The sequence below is a fragment of the Ochotona princeps genome, chromosome 15 (genome assembly GCF_030435755.1).
Source record: "Ochotona princeps isolate mOchPri1 chromosome 15, mOchPri1.hap1, whole genome shotgun sequence".
Lineage (NCBI taxonomy): Eukaryota > Metazoa > Chordata > Mammalia > Lagomorpha > Ochotonidae > Ochotona > Ochotona princeps.
In genome coordinates, this window is record NC_080846.1 from 57,365,752 (window position 1) to 57,387,069 (window position 21,318).

General features: G+C 47.8%; 1 pseudogene; it reads right to left on the reverse strand.

Annotated features, from left to right (window-relative positions):
• Positions 1–607: 607 nt before the first annotated feature.
• On the reverse strand, positions 608–3,050 carry LOC131482013 (striatin-interacting protein 2-like; annotated as a pseudogene).
• Positions 3,051–21,318: the final 18,268 nt, after the last annotated feature.

A 21,318-nucleotide genomic window follows, 5' to 3' on the forward strand; every position in this document is an offset into this window, starting at 1 on the left:
CCCGCGGCCTGTGGAGACGCTGCCAGTAAAACCTGGGGCGGGGACGGCACTCAACATCAGGGGAGAAAACAGCAAGCTGGGATGCTCTTGCTGTTCTTTTCAATTAAAAAATCAACCAATCATGAGCACAAATGGCTATGCCGTCTCAATAAATAAACCCCCTGTAGTTAACTTGTCATTTCAAACAAGGCCTCGGATGAAAAGGATAATTTTCTGCAGAGTGCGTGGCCATTTTCAGACTGAAGTTGTTTGGGAAAACCAAGAAACAGCCTTAGGAGAGGCCTGCTGAGTTCACACTGGCCGGGGCCTCTCCAAGTGGCAGTGTTCTCCATTTCCTGTACAAGGAACACAAGGAAGTAACTTCACAGGAAACACAGGGGAAAACATTCTGGGCAATACTTCCGTGTAACATGCGGTGCTGGGAAACAGGAAGTCCGCAAACCCTCCACGAAGGCGCAGGTGCTCTGACATATAAAATGTAAAATGCACACTTCATTTCAAAGTTGCTTTTACCAAACTTTGGATGGTTCCTAGGAACCCAGGGTTCTGCCTGTGATGTCATCTGGCCCCCTGTCCTTCCCTGTGATGGGTGCCAGCTTCTCACCCTTAGAGCCAGGGAAGGCTGGCCTGGGTCGAGCTGACTGCAACAGGCAGGGGACCTTCCAGCGAGCCTGGCCTGGATCCGTCCAAGGTCAACCAGGCAACCGGCTGACCGCTGGCCAAGGCGATGGATTTGCTTTGACTTAGATGCCAACCTCATGCAATCTCTATCTAGGTCCACAAGCTGCCAGAGTCTAGTCCTGAGCTATCCTCTATGTCCCAGGGCTGGGCCAGAACTCCCCTTGAACAAGCAGTCTCCAAGCAGGAGGCCAAGGCTGAGCGGGCAGGCTTGTGAAGCACCGTTGATCTGAGCCGACCTCCATCTGCCAGACAGCTGATGGGAAGAGCTCAGTGATTCTGGAGCAGCTCCTCCAGCAGATGGGCTGGGAAAACACCTCTCTCTCCAGCCAGAGCTCATACGAATAGTGGAAATCTTCAGGCAGATCCAGCCTCTGTCCAGCACGCTCTGCAAGCAGTTATCCACAGTTGAGAACTCCGAGTCCCGGGTTCTGTTGTAGCGGCGGCTGTTGAAAGCCTCAATGTTGGCCCTCAGCGTGCATTCCTCTGCCTGGAAGTCCCACGGCCTGGCATCGATGTCGTTCCCGTAAGCCCAGTCGTCGTTCATGCGGTGGCGCACTTTCTGGTAAATGGCTGGCATGGTTTTCATGTTGCTCTTTCTCCACTGGCGCCCCAGGTACGTGGTCTGTATCTTCAGCAGCTTCAGGACATAAAGTTGCAGCATGGCCTGTTTGACCTTGAGGGCTCGTTTCAAGATTGGAGCTGATTTAAACACCACCAGCATCATGGTCCGGGAATGCTTCCACTTGGTCAGCTTGTTGAGCAGCCGCAGGAGGTTGATGCAGGAGAAGAGGTTCCTCCAGCAGAACTGGCTGTTGTCCCCCGCCTCCAGGCTCTCGGCAGTAAGCTGCGGCAAATCCTGGATGGTACAGCCAGGGTAGTCCAGGACGGTGATGCTGTTCTTGGCAGTGATGTAGGACAAGATGTTTTGATTGAAGAACTTCAGGATCAAAGGGATACAGCTGGCAAATACCAAATGTTGCGATACATATTCAAACTGGTAGATGTGGTTGAGTTTGAAGTGTTTGAGAAGGAGCAGGAGTAGGGCGGAGATGCTCTTGACAATGATCTCTTCGTGCCTGTTCACATCGATGCCCAGCTTCATGCTCTGAACTACAGAGATGGGCATCTCTTCAGGCAGGAAGTCTGCCAGGATTTTGATGGAGTCTGTCTTAGCCTTGGAGGTGGGCGCTGCAGCCAGCAGAATCTTAAGCAGAGCAATCATGTACTGGGGAAGGCTATACAGCATGCCCTGGTAGAGGATTTCACATGGTGTCTCTGGAACCACTTCTTCCCCCAGAGACATGGGACACTTCTCCAGCTCCTCCTCATTCTTGATCTGCACATCCACGATGGAGATATACTTGTGCTGCTTAAGGGTCTTCACACTCTCGTGAATGGGTCTAGGCAATCCAACCAAGGTGTCCGTGTCCTGCCCCAGCGTGAAGCCGATGAACTTGTTCCTGCTCATCTCCAAGAACTGCTCCATGTCCTTCTGCCTGACTTTGGGGGCCCAAGGAAGGCCCTTGGGAAAAGCCACCAGATCAGCAGAGAGAGGTGCTTGCAAGGGTGGAGGAGGGACCAGCGGGTCCTGTTCCAGCAGGTCTAGCTCTCCATCCCTGGGAGGCTCCTCTTCCTCCTCCGCGGCTGGCTCTTCATTCTTGAAGAGATCCCTTTCATTGTAGATGTCCAGGCTGTCTTGCTTAGTGAGGAGTTGCCTTCGAGAACTGCGGTGTCCCCGCAGTTTGGAGGGGGGCGGTGCCAGCTGAGACTCCCCCAGATCCAGGGTGTAAGAGGGCGGGGAGGCAGCACGCATGCTCTTCACCACCTGGATACTGTCCTCAGGCAGCGGAGGCAAGCCCAGTTCTGCCCGCTTCCGGACTTTGAGCAACTGAAGATGCTCAAATCCACCAAGGGTAAACATGACCACCTTCCAAAGCAGAAGCAGGACCTTCTTGATGGGGAAGTGGGGGGCCAAGCCACTGCAGAACTTGGTGACCATGGAGAAGAGCAGAAGGGCAAAGGGTTCCTCATTATGCACAGAGTAGCTCAGCTCACTGCAAGGTCTGCTGGGCTGTCTTCCAGCCGTAGGAGTCGGTCTCTCGCTCCAGGTGGATATTTTCCACCATCAGGTACATGACACTCAGCAGCACCCGGAGCTCCATGCTGTCAGCGATGGACACGGCTGGTTTCCGAAGGGCACTGCTACAGGCCTGGCTGTTGTCGATTTCCACGTGGAGTAGCTCCAGGAAGGCTGAGAAGGTCCCCATCTGATACAGCAGGAAGCAGTTGTACCTGGACCAGTGTAGCACGTCCACCTCTGAGTCACATTCCCCAAAAGTGCCTGAAGGAGCAGACAGTGCCGCAGGCATGGGGGAGATGAGGTTATCACGTTCTTTCCCCCATGATCTGACAGAAGAGGAGCAGGACCCCCAAGAACCTCCTAGAATCAGTGCGGGAGAAGAGAGGCAATCTCCAGGGTTAGGTCCAGCAGACTCATCAACAGAATCAAATCCTGGGCAGTTGTTTTGGGAATTGATCCCAGGAATAACAAAATAGGGAAGTGAGGCTGGGGAAAGAGGGCCGTCAAGAGTTCATCGTAGGAACACTCTGGAAATTGTATGAAACACCCAACTCAAGAGTCCTGTCCTTCATCCTTCAAATAAATTTTTTAAAAGAAACAACTTTATAAAAATGAACAAGTAAACCTGAATGCTAGCTGAGCATTCAGTGATATTGGAGAAGTAATGATGACTTTTTCAATCTATGATAATGAAATTGTGTGTTGAAATTCAGAAGATCTTCCTCTCTGTCTCTTTCCCTCTCCGTTTATCTGACTTTCCAATAAAAAATAAAACTTTTTAAAAATTCCTTGTATTTTATTTATATTACAATGTTCACAATTCGATAGCTGGGAGTTTTTCAAGCCCACCAGGCCAACAGGTTGGGAGAAGTGAATTGAAAGGAAATGGGGTGTAGCTGAAACAAAGCTGGCATTGGCTGGTTAATGTTGGTCATGGGTACTTAGGGGACACTTACAGAGTCTATTTGCTTTTGTAGTTCCCCCTAACCAAATGCAGAGGGAAAAGTCGGTAGGAATGACTCACCTAGTCTGATGGCCTTCCAAGCGACTCCATCTGAGCCACATAACCACAGTCACACCTCTGCTCCTTGGGCTCTTAGAGTTACTCCTGCCCCTCTGATCCACCCAAAATCCTTCCTGCTGTTTGACCATATGGAGGCCTTGCCTCTGAAGACCTCTCCATTTTCTCTGATATTAGATACTATCCTCAAATACTACAATACTCACTATGGTTTTAGGAACCACTTTTCCCACCTCTCAGGGAAGCTGAACCTTCATGTCTCTGTTGTAATTTCTGAGACTTTATGGTATATTGATCCTCTCTTCCTCTTTCTCCACCTCCCTCTCCTCTTCCCTTTTCTGGTTCTTCACATAGTTTTCCATCAAAAACAAGCTTCCCTCTTAGCTTTTACTTCTTTATTTTGTCAAGCTAAATGTCATCATCAGTTCTTCAGTTTTGGGATTTTCATCTCTAATCATCTCATTGAATACTCCTAAAATCAATAATGACCCATAAAAATCAGTGACCCAAAGACTACCAGGATCGAATGACATAATACCATATTATATGGTCTCTTAAAAATACTAGTGTAAGGGTCCAGCGTGATAGCATAATGGTTAAGGTCCTCGCCTTGAACATACTGGGATCACATATGGCAATGGTTCTAATCCTGGCAGCTCCACTTCCCACCCAGCTCCCTGCTTGTGGCCTGGAAATGCAGTCGAGGACGGCCCAAAGCCTTGGCACCATGCACCCACGTGTGAGACGGGGAAAGAGGTTCCTGGCTCCTGGCTTCGGACTGGAGCAACACTGGCCATTGCGGCCACTTGGGGAGTGAATCATTGGATGGAAGATCTTCCTGTCTCTCCTCCTCTCTGTACATCTGCCTTTCCAATAAAATAAATAAATCTTAAAAAAATACTAAGGTAAAGCACTGATGAGTCTCAGAATTTTTTTGAGAAAACCTTAAGTATGAGTAAGTTGAAATCCACATACGAGGTCTACAGCTATGGCCAGATGTTAGTAGTTCTTACACAAGAGAATTTTAGAACATGTAACTGAAAAACTTCAGAAGCATTCCATCAATCGTATAGTGATTTCAGCAGACACAGCTACACTTTGTCTATAAATTAGTGGTGGATACTCATGTTCTTGGGAGGACAGTACAAACACAAAGGGCTACCTCGCCACTGAGAGAACAATGGCATCCATGCTGTTTCTTCCAAAGCCATGTGACTTAAAGGAAGCGTAAATAGGCTGTTTATTTATAGCACTCAAAACTCTTTATATAGAGTACTCAAAACTTAAGAATGAGAATGAACTCATGTGTGTCATGAGTAATTAAAAGTATTTAGAAGGAGAGTTTATTCTGGCAGAAACAAACATCAGATGGTTTAGTCTATGTAGTTCCATAAATACAGGATCAAAGTGAGACAAACTAATGACAAAGTAGGTCAGAACAGCTGTTCCCACAGGCTGAACATATGCAGGGGGCAGGTGAGAACTTTCCATGATGCTGAAAGCACTTAATATCTTGAAGGGAGCAGTTAACTGCTGAACATGCAAACAAACATTCTTCAAGCTGTATATCCAAGATGTGTGTATGTGTAAAGCATGTAATATTACATTAATTAAAAGCTAAGTCAAAATATATTCATCTTCCAAAATAATTATTTTTTTAAAAGACATCAGTTGGGCCCAACATCCTTTGGCCAAGAGAATGGTTAGTGCAATGCGTCTATGGCATTAAAACTTAAATCACAAAGTGAGCCAAGACACTCATAATCCATGCTTAACAAACTTGCACAGTGAGAGAGATCATACCAGACACCAAGGGTAGGATGGAAGGAGGAGTCTTTCTTAATCAAGCTTGGCGAGGCAGCTCCTGCTATACTCCAGGAACCACCGCATTGCACGACCAAAGTCAGGGGGATTTTAAGCTCTCATTGACACAGCAGGCATGGATTTTCAAGCAATTCAGGTGGCGTGCATTACAAATTAATCAACTTAAGTGGCACATAATTTAACCAACTTACACTTTTGGCCAATCAGATACAGAAGCAGATACCTTTGGTTAGCCATGCTTGAAACCTAGTACTATGACAGGGAACTGGCAATCTCCTGTCCTCTTTTCACACTTGCTGACTGTCTTGCTTTGCCACTAGCCAGATGCATCCCATGACACAAAATAGCTTTGCCTGGGTCCCATTGGACTTCTCATGTGTCTTGCTCACCTAACCTGCTCATGTGTTGTTTTTTTTCTCACAGACACTTGACCTGTGGAAACTTCCATGTTGATCATACATCGTGACATACATTCCTTAGCAGCTAGTCCCACTGCTGTCCTTTCATTTCAACCCTGGCCCCTTAGGTAGCATTGTTAGGGCTGCACATTAGAGAGAAAGCAGATACAAAACTCCTAATGGAAGGCTGAGAAAATTTCCTCACTTGTCTGAGCTGAACTTTCTGTCATCCCTTGGCTGGGGCAGCTTTGGCATGGTGCTATCATCCTACCAGAGGATAACCAAGAGCCACACACCTTTGAACGTAGTCCTAGATGAGCAAATCAACTGTGGAACTGGAGGGAGCTGACATGAGACAATGGAAATCCTTAGCAATCTGTAGCATAAAAGCATGATCCAGCTACTACAGGTGAACCACAGGGTCCCACCACCTGCACTTAGTAATGGACCTGGCAAGCAATGGCATCCTATAGAGTCATGTGATGAGATAGGGGCCTGGAGAAGGACGAGGCCTGGGACCTGATGTGGTCCACTACCTGTGCTTCGTAATGGACCTGGCAAGCAATGGCATCCTAAGGAGCCATGTGATGGGACAGGGGACTGGAGGATGAGACCCAGGACATGTTGTGTCAGCTGCTGGAGACCAAACAGAGGCAGTGTGTGGCACACAGCAGCATCAAATTGGGGAATATCCTGCTGTATTCCAGCCTATCTTGTCAAGCTAGTAGGCTTCAGGTTGAGTTGCTTGGTACCTGAGGGTGAGATGGTGAGCAGCTTCTGTGGAATTCTTGAATTCAGGGTCCCAGTGGTATTCCTACAGTGACATTATGATCTGTTCTGGGATATCCAGAGTTTTGGAGTCATCCTTTTCACAATGCTGGCAGTGGAGATACCATTCTACAGCTGGATCCAGAGGAGCTATGGTGCCCCATTCCATGTGGGAGCCACATGCTTTCATTTGTCATTCACACTCAGCCCAGACCTGGAGGACTTGCTAGAGTGCCTGTTCACCCTTGTGCCGTTGCCAGGAGCTCCAGAGGACCCAGAAGTGACAGGAGTAACTGGCAAGCCTCAGATTGCTGACAGGTTCTAGGGAGACCACACCATTCCTGAAGCCAGATACATTGGGTTTGGAGAAGGTCCTGCTGTGGGAGAAGAGCTTGGCCTGGGCCCCAGCCTCTAAGTGTAGCCTGGCCACCTGTGCTCCTGGAATGCAGAGAGATGCAGAGTGAACCAGGTTTGCCCACCTATGAGATCCTTTTGCTTCAGGGCCCTCAGGCACCCAAGCCTGAGCCCTAGGATGCAGGACCTGTATTTGCCTCTCCCCTGAATAGCCAAGAGCAGAGAGGTGGGTGGCCCCATTCCAGCTCAGCCCATGCCTTTCCCTATAGAATTCTTGTCCTTCCCATCATCAGAAGTAGTGAAGCCAATATTCAGGTAGAGGTCCAAGCAGCTGAGCCTATGGAGTCTGAAATCTCAATTCCTACCCTCCCCGTGGCCTTCTCCTCCCCTCTCTTCACTGGGAGCAGTGACGTTTCTGCACCTGTTCCTCAAGAGCCTGAGGCCTCAGTCGCTGCTTTCATCCAGAGCCAGGGCTGGCAGTGGCTAGGTAGGATTTGCAGCAGGATCATCAGATTCTGGCTGAGAGCAAGAATCTGCATGAAAAGGCTGCCCCTACTAGACTGACTAGGGTAACTCAAGAACAGGGATCCTCCAACCAGAGCTGCTTGAGGATTTTCTTTTCCTTGAGCCTTGTGTGGGTTTCTCATGAATAAAAATCATCACTGTGTGCATGGAATTGGGCCTGCATGATGTCAGGTCCCTGTGTACACTTTGGGAATCAATGAGCAAACTGTCTTGGAAAGACAGTCATTCTCATTGCTATGGGAATTTCTCCAAGTATGACCTCACAGTAACAGATCACAGAAGAATGGTTCCTAGATGCTGGAGGAGGGTGAAGGGAGGAAGGCTGGACACAGGACGGAAGGAGGAAAGAAAGGGAAGGAGCTAAGGAAGAAGAGGAGAGCACCAAAGGGGAAGAAGGGAAAGGTGAAAGAGAGACAGGAAGAGAGCAGGAGGGATGAGAGGGGGGAGAAGGAGGAGGCAGGGAAGGAAGAAGGGGAGGGAAGAGAGTGGAGTGGGAAGGAGGAAATGGGGCAGAGCAGGGAAGGAAGAGGGGAGGAGAGAGGCACAGGGACAGAGACTCCAAGCATGCTTAGTTGCCTACACACAAGGACAGTCTGAGAGCTCTGGTACAGCAGGAGACCCAAGTCCACAGTGATGTGCACTGGAGCAGAGATGCACATTTCCATATCCAATGTCCTCCTCACTTGTGACTGCGGACAAGACCCTCCCCCCAAGGACCATGGGCTCTGGCATGATGGTGTGCACTCAAATAGCTACAGGTGGGAGCAGGGCAGGAAGCTCAGCTGTGGCCTAAGCACTGCAGAGGACAGAGGTGGGCCAGATACCTGGGGATTCTTTGTGCAGTGTTCAGGTCCACAGGGACGCTGGCCATGCCTTAATCTTTCAAAGCCGCCTGTGCAAAATGTGAGTGAGCAGAAAGGAGGTGAGGGTGGAGGCCAACTGCAGAGGAGAGGACCTCTTTGGCCTCAGCTGGGGAAGCTGTAGGGATGGGGCCTTCCTACACACACACACACACACACACACACATATCCCTGTTCTTCTCTTCCATGTTTCTCGAGGAAGGCACATGCCACTTCGTGAATGACCTTTTCTTCCAATTCTGAGAGTAAAATGGATGCTACACCAGAAGGAGCATAGTTCTTTGGTCTTGCAACCTTCTAGCACACAACTAGAGTCGTGCATACTTCAGCTTAACCAGGCAGCCGTGTCTTGGAGTGCCTCTGGGAAGTCACATGGAAACATAACTTTAGAGAGTACTCAAGGTCACCCCCAGGAGTGCCAAATGGCTCACAGTGACCATGAAGGGATGATGCTCCAAGCCAGGTGCAGGGCACATATAGTGCATGTGCTTCTAACACACCTGTCCCATGGTTACCACTGTCAAAAGGTGCAATGAAATGCAGACCTGTCCCAGGTTCACAGCACAAGATCAGAATGTGGAGTCAGAGGTGGCCTAGATGGGGTCTTCAGGAGCCTCGCATTACATGAGTGACAGTATCATGCCAATGACTTGGGCATTTCCAGGCTGATGTCTCTCTCCTGGAAGCTGTGGCATGGAGCAGTTCTGGGAGGGTTGTCCAGGTCCATGCCTTCAGCTTGCCTGAATCCTGGTCATCAGAAGGGAAACTGATGAGAAGAGACAGAAGCCTGGGGGTGCTGGTGGCCTGGCAGGCAGCAGCCTTTTATTAGACAAGCTGCAGGGCCCAATGCTCTAGCATTTCCATGGAATGCAGTGAGTCTAGGGATTTGGAAGTGTCAGGGGCTTCCTCTGGGAAAGCCTTTCCTGTACAGTGATGGAAAGTGAAGATGGCCAAGGATGGCCCAGGGGTCTCTCCACTCAGGTGAGGCTGTCCTTCATCCTGCAGTCAGACTGGGGATTTTAAGAAGCAGGCCAGTAACAGAGCGGTGGTGGTCTTTTTATCTCCGTTCTCCTGTGTGGATTAGCTTTTTCGCCAAGAAGCCCTATGTGTAGAGTTCCAGAGTTCTCCTTTAAACCCATGTCTGGCCTCATCTCTTCTAGGGCAGGACTCACCTCCTCCTCTGACATCTGGGACCTTCCCACACTGTCCCCCTGCAGACCCAGCCTCTATACACATGGAGCCTCGGGCTTGCCACAGATCCTGGGCAACATCTGGTCTCTCTGGGGAAACAGGCCAGGCTCACCAAGCCAGAAGCTATAAACTCCATCTGGGGTTCCCGTGGTGGGTGTCAGGGATCCAAAGTTTTGGTCTTCCACATGCTGCTTTTCAGAGTGTACCTCAGTAAGATGCTGGAATTGAAAGTTGCACCAGCACCGGAAGTAGGTGCCCTGCTATGGCCTGTGCATCCCAATGGGGTCTGACTACCTGTATCTGATACCTGCTCTCTCTGGACCTTTGTGTTTAACTATCATGAATTATGTATAGTTGAAGGTTGCTGAAGAGAACACTAGTTTTCTCTGTTTGAATCAAACTCTCACAGCATGAAAGCTTGACACATATTATAAATCCAGGAATTGCACACGGAAGTCTTACACTGAGCCTTTCTTCAAGCCTCTCCAAGAAACACTGACACCCCTCTAGTCAGCTCTTTTCTGCTCCGGCCAGCAGAGCCAATAACCTGGACAGGGAGAGGGTCTAGGGATGAAGCACCCACAGGAGACCACTCCAAAGTCTTCCTTTATTACTCCTTTTATACTCTTCCTCCCACCCACCCAGTCCTTTCACCAAACAATAGTATGCCAATGAGTCCAATTATCCTAGAAGCCTTTAGCTGCAATCCCATTTCCTGTACTGCTCAGCTTAACAAGGGCTAATTAACTCCTTAGCCCACAACAGTTTTCAATTTGTAAAATAACACCTGTCTCCTGTTGAACTCAAAATAACGATTTGGGGCTATTTTTTAAGTTATCAGCACACCCAGCCTCTCAAAGGCCTCTGCATTCCAAGATGGAGGACAGCCATCTGACACCACCCCAGGTGGCATGTTCCAAGGGTCCTACTCAAAAGGTTTTGATAGTTCAACAGTTCTGAAATACTGCCAATCTCCAAACTCTAGGCATGATAAAAATCTCTCCAGAATCCACCATTTGAAATTGTCCACCTTAGAGTCTCCATTTTCCCAGAAACTCACTGCCAACATTTGGGGTAGTTGATCAATTTGTTCTATCCTCTGTCCTTTGCTATGGTGCCGGATGTCCTCTGCAGGCTCCAATATACCCCCAAGCCCTACATGTGCACCTGGATATGCTGTCCACTGCTCCATCTAAGCCACTCAGGAAGCCCAGCTCTAACACATACACTCCACGATTAGACTGGCAATTCTCTCCACGGTTAGGGTTTTGTGTCCAGCGATTCACTTGGGAGTATTCCCAAAGAAGCTTCATCTGAGGTGATCCCAGACCTGATTCTTGTGTGTGCTTGCCAATACAGGGTCCAGCACAATTCATCGCCTCAATCACCTTATGCATATGCTGGCAGTTGCAACTGCAGGGTCAATTCTGCCTCGAGTCCTGTCTTCTACACAAACCAATTGGTGTTGGAGCACAGTCTAATCCTGCCCATCCCCCATTCAGCCCTCACACAAACCAATGGGAGCTGCAACCTACTCAGAGTGACCCACAATAAACCAGTCCTGCCCCATCCACTGGTTCCTGTGCCTGCAGTATGTACAGCAGACTGGTCCAGGCTATCCCAGATCCCATTCAGGTCTCATACATGTCAATGGATATTGAAACCTAGATCAACCAACCTGCCCCACCATCCAGGCCACACAAGTGCCAGTGGGTACCACTCTGTCTAGCCATGCCTGCCTCAGCCCTGGTTCTCATGTTCATCATTGGAACAGCATCCCAAAGAGGGAGGTACCCACTATTTTCCAACTGCACCCACTCAACTCCTGGATCATACACTCTCCAGGTGGTTCTGCAGTTTAACTTGACAGAATTTGCCCCCCGTGCCAGCATCTGCCAGCTGATGCTACAGCAAAGCCCAACCAACCCACACCCACTCTAGCTTATGCATGCACCACAGAACAGTCAACCCAGCCTGGTTTTCCCCTAATTCAGCTCACATGAGGTCAACAGTTCTTGTAGCCCTGTCTGGCCTGGTCTGCCCCCATTTCAGCTCTCACACTTTCCAGTGGGAGTGGTGGTCCAGCAGGGGAGTCCCATGCAGCCATCCTACTGGGATTACCCCCTCCCTCCCTGGTTCTAATGTGTGCTGGTTGGGTGCTGTGACCCAGTTTGGCATGGCCTGCCTCATCTTGGCATTTGCCAGTGGGTGCTGTAGCCTGGTCAGGCCTGCTCACGCTAATGGGTTCCAGCTCATGCTGGTAGGGGCTACAGCCTAGCCCAGCTCAGCCAGCCCCCAGTACTGACCCTCACATGAAATGGCTTGCCTTGTGGCCCAACCCGGCCCAACCCATACTCCATTCTGGTGCTCAGATTCGCCAACCGGTGATATGAACTGGCCCAGCCTGGTTTGCCCCTGGCCTGCTCCAAATGTATGCCAGAAGGCACCATTCCCTGGCCTAGTTTGGGCTGCTCCCTATCATGGTTCTTGCACTCACCTTCAGGGATTGTGTCCTTACAGAGAAGTTCCCCAAGCATCTCCATCCAAATTGCTCCCAATGCCAGATCTCATATCCATGGGTGGGTCCAGGAGCCAGCCCTACTTAGTCCACCTCCTGTCCTAGCAGTAACAGTGACCTTTCCTGACCAGCCTTTACCCATTCCGGTTTTATTGTTGGGTGTTACAGCTCAGCCAAGTCTGATCCACACCCAGACACAGCTCACATGTGGCATAGAAGGGGAAGAGACCTAGCTCAGCCCATCCTACATCTACCCTGGCGGGTGCTGGAGTCTAGCCCAGTCTGGAGCAACCCAGACCCAGTCCACACTTGTGCCAAAGGACACTGTAGCCACATCCAGACCAGAACACAGCCCCCACTTCGCCCCCTCACGCACTCACTAGTGGAAACCTCAACCAGCTAGGGTGTTCTCTTAGCTCCCCAAGCAGACCTATTCCCAGTCACAGATCTTGTGCATGCCAGTGGTTGCTCTGACTCAGCTTGGCATAGTCACTCCCCTCTCTTGACGTTTGCCATCAGATGCTATAGCCTAGCTCCCAGCCTCAACTCTCGCTGGTGGGTGCTGCAACATGGCCCTGCTCAGTCTGCTCCCATCCCTGACTCATGCAAAGTGGTAGGTGTGACAAAATGACCTGCACTCCAGTCTAGTTTCTGCACTTGCCAGTGAGCTAAGGTGATGACAAGGGTCAGCATAATTAGTTTTTGGATGTCCATAGGTGGTTCCAGAATGTCAGAGAGATGCAATAGATGGGTCACAAGGAAAGTGAGGGCCATTCAGTGGTTGGATTCCAAATCCTTGCCCTTCACTGGCCAGCTGGGGTGGTCATGAAGGCAGGGCTCAGACTGGGGAAGCTTGCAACCAATGGAACTTGCAGGAACATGGGCGCTGCTCAGAGGAGGAGCAGGGCAAGGGCAGACTCTACCCCTGGACTGGCCCTGTTCAGTAAAGGCTTCAGTTCATGCAGCAGGCACACTTGCAGGCCCTGCTCTTGGAGCAACTTTTGGCCCCATAGCCCCATTGGGTGCTGGCCCAGGAAGGAAGACAAGTCAGCACGACAGAGCTGCAGGCAGAGGGAGGGACCTCAGCTACCCCCAGCCCACATCCCAGGGAAAATAGGATGGACTCTGGGACTTCCTCCCTCCCTCCATCATATCCAGGCCTAGGTGAAAGCACCCCAGGAGACATCAAGACACACCCCTCCCACAGGCACACACCTCTGCACCTCTGTGGTCTTCATTAACAGCCAGCTCTGGCCCTTCCACTGGGACTGTGGCTTCCTCTCACTTAGGCAAGTGGCAAGGGTGGTGCCTGTGCTCCAGTGCCTGGATGGGGGTAGGCCAGTAGAGTGCCTTGTGCAGATGAGTCCCATGTTGGTGCTAAGCCGGCATGATGCAGGAGCAGTTAATTTATGTGCTGGGCCCCAGGAGCAAACTGCGTGCAATGGTAGAAAAAGGTATATGATCAAGCAGGGCTTGATAGCAGCAGATCTCATGCCAGCCACAGCCAGCTGGCAGGGCTAGAACAGAACCCACCAGTGAGTGTAAGAATAGGCAATGGGTAATATTAGGCTGGGCTATGACACTAAAGAGCACGTGAGAGAATCAGGTCTGGGGGCAGATTTTGTGGGGGATATTTGGGCTCACCCCTGTGGAAATACCTACTAGTATTCAAGAGATGGGGGTAGTGATAGGTTAAGCTAGGCATGACCATGGAACTCCTACACTCATGGGTGCTGGGGCAGGGAACAGGCCAATCTGGTCCAGGCTGCATCACTTATAGGCACACCCACGAACAGGAAGTGGGATGGGAAGGGTTGTAATATCCACCAATACACATAAAGGCCAAGATAGAAGGAGCAGACTGTGTTGGGTAAGGGTCTAGCACCCATTGGCACACATGAGACCTGGGTCTGGGGCTGGGCCTGGTAGGGAAATAGAGGAAACTCTCCTGGTGAGTTGCAGCTTCCACTGGTGAGCATCTGAGTCAGCCCTGAGTGTTGATCAGGCCAGGCAAGTCAACTCCATTTGTTGGCAAGCGTGTGGGTTGGTTCTGGAGGGGGCAGATCAACAGAGCTAGGCCAAACCATAGCACCCTGGCATGCACAGGAGCCAGGATGGGGTGTGGGACAGGCTGGACTAGGCTATCATGCTTACCAGTTTGCATAAAAGTCTGGGATAGAGGCAAGCTTGGAAAGGCCAGGCTGTAGCACCACCAGTGACAGTGGGGACTGGGAGCCAGATTAGAGCATCTGATGGCAAAGGCAAAGATGAGCGATATGCTATGCTGCGCTGGGACAGAGCAACCACTGACCGAAGCGCAAGATCTGTGGTTGGGAGCAAGCCTGGTCAGGAGCTAAGGGGACAACCAGGCTGAGTTGTGGTTCCCACTGATGAGCTCAAGAGTCAGAATTGGGGTGGTAAACGGCTCAATACAGCTGTAGCATAGGTGTGCATTGGGTCTGTGGTATGCCAGACTGGGCTCCAGCATTCACTGGTGCTTGTGAGATTCAGGGTGGGTGTAAGACAGACTGGGTGAGTGTAAGACAGTTTCCCAGGAGGGAAACTGCTGCCCCTGCTGGACCATGTTAGAGCTGTGTCTGAGAGTGGGCCAGGCAGGGTTGGGCTGGGCTGTAGCACCCAACATTAAGAGTCAGAATGGGTGTGAGCCACTTGGTCAAAGCCGCTGTTCCTGTCAGGACAGGAGGTAGGCCAAGTCAGGCTGGGCCAAGGACCCACCACTGTGCACAAGATCTACCATTGGGAGGTGATCTGATCGAGGAGCTTGGGAAACTCCTCTGTCAGAATGCAGTCCCTGTAAATGAGCTCAAGAACCAAGACTGGGAGCAGCCCAAACCAGGCCATATTACAGTACCCACTATTATATATGTGGCTCTGGTCTGAGGGCAGGCTGGAACTGGGGGCTGGCTGGCTAGGCTAGGTTTAGCACCCACCAGTATAAGCTGGACTTGGGGCAGGCTAGGCTGAGCAAGGCTGCAGCACCCACTGGTGGATATTGGGGTGAGGCAAGCCATGCAGTATGGGCCACAGTTCCCTCCAGCACACATAAAACCCTAGAAGGGGGCAAGCCCAGCGGGTGGGCTCTCCTGTTGGGCCACCGAGTGTGACAGCAGGGATTACAAGCAAACCAGGCTGGGTAGGGCAATGAAACCCATTACTGTGCATGTAAGCTTAGTTAGAGGGAGAGCCAGGCTGGGCTAAGCAATCACATCCACTGGTTCATGCACGAGCCACAGTAAGTGCTGGCTGGTTGCGCTTTGCTGCAGCATCTGCTGGCATGTGCTGGGACTGGGGATAAATCCTGTCAAGCTAGACTGCAGAACCACTTGGAAAATGCAATATCCATGACTGGTACTGGACCCAGGAGGGAAACTACAGGCACCCCTCTGATGGGCTGTACTCCAACTGGTGAGCAAGAGAACCAGAGCTAAGGGCAGACTTGGGTAGACATACAGAGGCACCTACTGGCATGAATGCGGCTGAATAATGGGGAGAGTTAGTCTGAGCTAGGTTACAAAACTCACTGATACGTACAAAAGCTGAATGGGATGTGGGACAGACTGGATTAGTATGGTGCACATACTGGCATGCACAGGAAACAGGGCTGGGGGCGGGCCTACTGGAGACTACAGGGGATCGCTCTGACTAGGCTGCAATTCCTGCTATGTACATAGGGCAGAGTGTATAGTGGGCATGGTTTGGCTAGGCTGCAGCATCCATTGATTTGCGTAAGAGATGGGGCTAGGGGGGCCGGCAGCGTGGCCTAGTGGCTAAAGTCCTCTCCTTGAATGCCCCGGGATCCCATATGGGCGCTGGTTCTAATCCCATCCAGCTCCCTGCTTGTGGCCTGGGAAAGCAGTTGAGGACGGCCCAATGCATTGGGACCCTGCACCCGCGTGGAAGACCCGGAAGAGGTTCCAGGTTCCCGGCTTCGGATCGGCGCGCACCGGCCCGTTGCGGCTCACTTGGGGAGTGAAACATCGGACGGAAAGATCTTCCTCTCTGTCTCTCCTCCTCTCTGTGTATATCTGGCTGTAATAAAATGAATAAATCTTTAAAAAAAAAAGAGAGAGATGGGGCTAGGGACAGAACTGACCAGGTCACTGCAACCACCAGTGTGTGTACACTGATGTAGGTAATGGAATGTGCCACCCGAAACTGGCTGGCACCCATAGGAGTCAGGTTGGGGTGACCTCTGGTGAGATTTCTTTGGAGACTCCCCAACTGGATCACTGGACTCAGAACTCCAACCATGGGGAAAATTGCAGGTTCTGTGTCTGATTGTGGAGTGCATGCCCCAGAACTGGGTCTCCAGGGTTGCTGAGGCCTGAGCAGTGGACAGCATGCCCAGATGCCCACAGAAAACTACCAGCTCATTGAGGCCTGCAGAGGATCATGGAGGGCAGAACAAATTGGAGGGCAGAACAAATTGGAGAACTCTCCCAGACAAGTTTCTGGGCCAATCAAGATGCTAAGGTGCAGTATGGCAGCCAATGGACCTTGGAAGGATTTCCTCAGTCTTGGAGCAATGAAATCAACAGCATCTTAGAACTATCAAGACCACTTAAGCAGCATCCTCTGAACATGCTCCACATCTGGGACCCTGCATTGACATCAGTTTGTCTTCCTCCATTCCTGGGTACGAATGCAATTAGGTTGCTAGGAGCAGCCTTCTCCCCATCTATCTCCACTTGCCAAAGGAAAAAAAAGAAGATCGGAGGCTGTTGTCTCATCCACTTTCTCCAATTCTTGAGCCTCTCCGCTCTAATTCCTGGTCCATAAGGGTATGTATCCCTCTCAACTATGTAAACATCATCAAAAGTAAAAGGAATTTATTTAAATAATAAAAGAAATTAAGAACACAATGGAACAGATTAAAAAGTCAGTGCAGGTTCTGACATAGCATTTATATGTTGTCTGAATTTTCGTGCAGACAGAAACGCACATCATCACGGTCATCCAGCATGTGTTCCAGAACCTCATCTTGGGGAGCAAAGCTAACTGGGCAGAAGATTCTGCTTTGAAAGAAATTGTTCAGCAACGTGAGAACAATCTCAACATGATCTGATAAGAATTTCACTTTGGCTTGTTTGGGTTTTGTCCTTGTATGTCATTTAAAGAGAAGATTTCAAGAGAAGCATGTCTTTGGAACTATTCTAACTCTGTAATTTTTTTTCTATTTTGAAATACGTTGTTTTAAATATGATGAAATATGTTGTTTTAAATATGATGGCCCAGGGGACTTGTTTCCTCCAGAAGAACCCTGAACTGTTATCCTTGAAAGGGCGAAATTCAATCCGGCCTCCTGCTGAGTATGTACAATTATCTGGAATGTTCCTGGCAGTGTCAACTCTTATTATGAGTACATCTGTGCACTGTAACAGCAAATCATTGGAAAACTATATCCAAAGTGTTAGCAGTTATTTGTAGTAGTAAATTGTGACTCTCGGTCTTTCTGTATTAAGTACATAAGTAAGAATAAAAGGAATAAATGCTAAAAAAGATTCAGTGCAACGCCTTAAAAGTAGAATGAAAGAATCTCAGAATTGCAAGACATTTCCTGCAACAATGGGGAAACAATCTAATGTTGGAAGAAGAACTGAATCAAGAGAAACATATCCAGGAAGCAAGGGACAATAACAAAGGCTGAATATGAGCACAGAAAGAGAATCTGGATTTAATGATGTATTTAATGAAACAATGATACTTTCTGCAAAATGGAGAAAGAATTAGAAAACAACATACAGGAGGGGCACAGAACTCCAAACAGGGTTGGCCAAAAGCAATCTTCACCATGACCCCTGATAATCAAGCTCTCTTCAATTGAACCTAAGGAAAATGTCCTTAAATATGCACATGCAAAAATCTATTAACACACAGAGGAACTGCAATCAAATTCACTGCTGCCCTCTCAGAGGAAATTCTACAGGCCAGAAGAGAATGAAATGACATATTCTAGATATTAAAGGGGGAAAATTGTCAGCCCAGAATAACTTACCCACAAAGCTTTCCTGTGTCTTTGAAAATGAAAGAAAATTCTTCCACAGCAAAAAAAAAATAATAATAATAATAAAAAAAATAAAACAAAGAATTCACCTCTTCAAGGCATGCCCTAGAAGTGATACTTAAAGATGTTTTCTTGACAGAGAAAAACAATAGAACCTACCAAAACCAAAGGCAAATGTAGAGAATGTTCCCATATATAACAAAAGAAGACTAAATCAAACCATGAATGACCCATTGCTAAAATGACATTCCAGGCTAATGGGAAGGAAACACGAGCTGGTGTAGCCATTTTTATATCAGATAATATAGAATTTAATGTGAAAAACATTAAAATAGAGCAAGAAGGATACCACATAATGATCAAAGGATCCATTCAGCAAGAAGAGCTCATTATAATATATGTGCCAAATGCCAGGGCACCTAGCTACATGAAACAAATATTGATGGATTTAAAGCAAGAAATAGACTCCAATACAATACTAGTGGGGGACCTTAATACCCCATTAACATCAATGGACACATGAAAAAGACAGAAACCGATCAAGGAAATAACAGAGCTCACCCAGACACTACAGCAAATGGACTTAATTGATATTGACAGAACTTTCTTCCTACAATTTTTTTTTTATCAATACATGGAACTTTCTCCAGGACTGACCACAGTACAGGCCTCAACAAATTTTAAAAAGTTTGAAATTATGCACCCAGCGGCATGGCCTAGCAGCTAAAGTCCTCATCTTGAATATGCCGGGATCCCATATGGGCGCAGGTTCTAATCCCGGCAGCTCCACTTCCCATCCAGCTCCCTGCTTGTGGCCTGGGAAAGCAGTCGAGGATGGCCCAATGCATTGGGACACTGCACCCCCCACGTGGGAGACCTGGAAGAGGTTCCTGGTTCCCGGCTTCGGATCGGCACAGCACTGGCCGTTGCGGCTCACTTGGGGAGTGAATCATCAGATGGAAGATCTTTGTCTCTGTCTCTCCTTCTCTCTGTATATCTGACTTTGTAATAAAATAAATAAATCTTAAAAAAAAGTTTGAAATTATACCATGTATCTTCTCAGACCATGATGAAGTCAAACTGGAGACCAATAAGTCAAAATACTCCAGAAAACATGCAAATACGTGGAGACCGAATAAGATGCTGTTGAATGAACAATGGGTTATAGAATAATCAAAGGAGAAATTTAAAAATTATTTGAAACAAATGAAGACATCAACACAACATATCAAAACTTACGGGATATGATCAAGGCAGTGTTAAGAGGAAAGTTCATCTCAATCAATACTTACACCAAGAATATGAAAAGCATACATTTAGAGGAGCTAGAAAAATAACAACAAAGCAATGCCAACATAAGCAGGAAAAAAAGAAATAACCAAAATAAGGGAGGAAATAAAACAAATAGAGACCAAAAGAACAATATTTAAGTTCAATGAATGAAACAGCTGGTTCTTTAAGAAAATCAACCAAATAGATTCCCCACTAGCTCAACTAATGAAAAATGGAGTGAGAAGATATAAATCAATTTTATCAGAGACGAAAAAGGTAACATAACAGATACCTCGAACGTTCAAAAATCAATTAGGAACTATTACAGGAAAACTATATGCCGACAAATCAGAACACCTAGAAGAAATGGATAGATTTTTAGACACATAGTATCTATGTACAATAAGGACTGAAATTGAATCAGTCATTAAAGCCTTCCCAACTAAGAAAAGTCCTGTACCAGATGCCTGCACTGCAGAATTCTACCAAATGTTTCCAGAAGAACTTACCCCAATCCTCCACAAGCTATTCCAAACAATAAAAACAGAGACAATCCTTCCAAACTCTTTTTACAAAACCAACATCATATTAATACCAAAACCAGATAGAGACAACAAAAAAGAGAACTACAGACTGATATCCCTGATGAACATAGATGCAAAGATCCTCAACAAAATACTAGCCAACAGGATCCTACAATACATCAGACCAATCATTCACCCAACTCAGGAGGGTGTTATCCCTGGCATGCAGGGATGGTTTAACATACAGAAGGGCAAAAAGTATGATAAGCCACATTAACAAATTGAAGAATAAAAACCATATGGTCATTCAATAGATCCAGAGAAGGCATCTGATAAAGTTTAACACCATTTCATGTTAAAAACTCTAAACAAGATAGGTACATAAGGAATATTCTATGAGACAATCAAAGCCATATACAAAAAACCCAATGCAAGCATTATACTAAATAGGGAATGCTGGAAGCTTTTCCACTAAGATCTGGAACTAGACAAGGATGTCCACTTTCACCACTACTATTTAACATATATATATATATATATATATATATATATATATATATTTAACATACATTTAACAACAAAAACAAATCAAAGGAATTCAGATCAGAAATGAGGCATTAAAATTATCCCTGTTTGCAAATGACATGATTTTCTACATAGGAGAATCAAAAGATTCATTCAAACTCATAAAAGAAATTTACAGAGTAGTAAGATACAGAACTAATGAACATAAATCAGTGGCACTAGAATACACAAATAACTGTCTGTCTGAAAAAAGAACTTGTAAGTACAGTTCCCTTTAAAATAACAGTGAGGAACCCAGCTCAATAGTCTAGTGGCTTAAGTCCTCACCTTGCACGTGCCAGGATCCCATATGGGTGCCATTTTGGGTCTTGGATGTTCCACTTCCCATCCAGTTCCCTGTCTATGGCCTAGAAAAGCAACCAAGCACAGCGCAAGGCCTTGGGATCCTGCACCCATGTGTGAAACCCCGAAGAAGATACTAGCTTCAAATTGGCTCAGCTCTGGCTGTTGCAGCCTCTTGGGAAGTGAACCAGCAAATACAAGAGTTTTCTCTCTGTATCTCCTTCTTACCGTAAATCTTCCTTTCCAATTAAAAACAAATAAATCTCAATAAAATAAAATAGCAATGAGGTATCTTAAATATCTTGGAAAAGATATGAAAAGTTCCATAATGAAAATCATAAAACATTTTTAAAACAAATAGAAGAAGACATTAGAAGATGCAGAAACCTACCATGTTCCTGGATTTTCAG